The sequence below is a fragment of the Styela clava genome, chromosome 13 (genome assembly GCF_964204865.1).
Source record: "Styela clava chromosome 13, kaStyClav1.hap1.2, whole genome shotgun sequence".
NCBI lineage: Eukaryota > Metazoa > Chordata > Ascidiacea > Stolidobranchia > Styelidae > Styela > Styela clava.
Window position 1 is genome coordinate 16,257,501 of NC_135262.1, and position 2,500 is coordinate 16,260,000.

The following is a 2,500-nucleotide window of genomic DNA, read 5'->3' on the forward strand; positions in this document are numbered from 1 at the left end:
AAATTAAGCCGCAGGCTCCACTCCTGGTGGTGCCCTTCCGTCAATTCCTTTAAGTTTCAGCTTTGCAACCATACTTCCCCCGGAACCCAAAGACTTTGGTTTCCCGGAAGCTGCCGGAAAGGTCGTCATGGTAACGCCTCCCGATCGCTAGTTGGCATCGTTTATAGTCAGAACTAGGACGGTATCTGATCGTCTTCGAACCTCTGACTTTCGCTCTTGATTAAAGAAAACATTCTTGGCGAATGCTTTCGCAGTAGTTCGTCTTCCGCCGATCCAAGAATTTCACCTCTAACGGCAGAGTACGGACGCCCCCGTCTGTCCCTCTTAATCATTACCTCGTGCTCCGAAAACCAACAAAATAGAACCGAGGTCCTATTCCATTATTCCATGCAACACTATGCAGGCGAACAGCCTGCTTTGAACACTCTAATTTGTTAATTAACTCTAGTTTGTGTTAAGTAAACTTATCGGCCACCGCCGACACTCAGTCAAGAGCACCGACGGAGAACCGAAGGTGAGGCGAACGCAACCAGTGACACGCCTTGCGACGGACCGGCGGCGCTCGCCCAAAATCCAACTACGAGCTTTTCAACCGCAACAACTTTAGCATACACTGTTGGAGCTGGAATTACCGCGGCTGCTGGCACCAGACTTGCCCTCCAATGGATACTCGTTAAGAGTTTTAGGATGTACTCATTCCAATTACAGGGCCTCGTTAGAGTCCTGTATTGTTATTTTTCGTCACTACCTCCCCGTGTCGGGAATGGGTAATTTGCGCGCCTGCTGCCTTCCTTGGATGTGGTAGCCGTTTCTCAGGCTCCCTCTCCGGAATCGAACCCTGATTCCCCGTTACCCGTTATCACAAAGGTAGGCACGTAGCGTACCTTCGACAGTTGATAGGGCAGACACTTGAATGATACGTCGTCGGTGCAGAGACCGTACGATCCGCGTGGTTATCCAGAGTCATCAAACGTCACAGGACGAACCCGGTCGGTTTTGATCTGATAAAAGCGCGCCTCCCGAAGTCGGCGCTTAATGCATGTATTAGCTCTAGAATTACCACAGTTATCCACTTCGCTTACGAGACCAAATAAACCAAGACTGATTTAATGAGCCATTCGCAGTTTCGCTTTACGAGAACTCGTACTTGCACCTGCATGGCTTAATCTTTGAGACAAGCATATCACTACTGGCAGGATCAACCAGATAGCTGCGACAGCTGCGCTCGGCCCTTGCTGGGCCGCCCGGCGCGTGCTCGTCGCATTCGTTTAAGACCGAGGCGATCGCCTGCGGCCGTACTCAGCTTCGACAGTCGCTGGCCGCGACGTCCACGCTCTCGCCGGCAGTGCCAGGCGGAGCGATTTGCGTTTTTTCTTTGCTCGCCCTCTCTCGGGCTCGATCCATTCAGTTTCGCACAAACAAGAGCTCTGCCGGCCGCCTGCAGCGGTGCCTAAAACCCGGGCATAACAATGCGACCGTTCTGCTAGGCCGACAAGCGCTCAAGCCAGACGCTCGATCGAACGCCCCCTACATATTAGTCGAGACAACGGCTCGCTCATTAGCATCGCGTTTGTACTTTAACTTTTTTTGGCTCGGCTTCTTTCGACGCCGATGCCGGCGACGCAGCACTCTCTCGCCCGCCAGCCACCGAGAAAAGGGTGCGCTCCGACCGGCCCCGCACCGCTCTTTCTTGGCTCATTCGAAATTACTGTCTTTCGCTCTGACATGCCTTACCTAGGGTTAGGTTAGTATGCTTGCACGTTTGTACTTTAACTTTTTTCGGCTCGGCTTCTTTCGACGCCGATGCCGGCGACGCAGCACTCTCTCGCCCGCCAGCCACCGAGAAAAGGGTGCGCTCCGACCGGCCCCGCACCGCTCTTTCTTGGCTCATTCGAAATTACTGTCTTTCGCTCTGACATGCCTTACCTAGGGTTAGGTTAGTATGCTTGCACGTTTGTACTTTAACTTTTTTCGGCTCGGCTTCTTTCGACGCCGATGCCGGCGACGCAGCACTCTCTCGCCCGCCAGCCACCGAGAAAAGGGTGCGCTCCGACCGGCCCCGCACCGCTCTTTCTTGGCTCATTCGAAATTACTGTCTTTCGCTCTGACATGCCTTACCTAGGGTTAGGTTAGTATGCTTGCACGTTTGTACTTTAACTTTTTTCGGCTCGGCTTCTTTCGACGCCGATGCCGGCGACGCAGCACTCTCTCGCCCGCCAGCCACCGAGAAAAGGGTGCGCTCCGACCGGCCCCGCACCGCTCTTTCTTGGCTCATTCGAAATTACTGTCTTTCGCTCTGACATGCCTTACCCAGGGTTAGGTTAGTATGCTTGCACGTTTGTACTTTAACTTTTTTCGGCTCGGCTTCTTTCGACGCCGATGCCGGCGACGCAGCACTCTCTCGCCCGCCAGCCACCGAGAAAAGGGTGCGCTCCGACCGGCCCCGCACCGCTCTTTCTTGGCTCATTCGAAATTACTGTCTTTCGCTCTGACATGCCTT

General features: G+C 53.8%; 1 non-coding gene across 1 annotated transcript in view; it reads right to left on the reverse strand.

The window, feature by feature from the left end:
• Positions 1-1,209, reverse strand: part of LOC144431650 (small subunit ribosomal RNA) — a 1,828-nt gene extending 619 nt beyond the window's left edge. Inside the window, exon 1 of the ribosomal RNA XR_013480212.1 lies at positions 1-1,209. This exon is cut by the window's left edge and continues 619 nt beyond it. This is a non-coding gene — a ribosomal RNA (small subunit ribosomal RNA).
• Between the last annotated feature and the right edge of the window lie 1,291 nt (positions 1,210-2,500).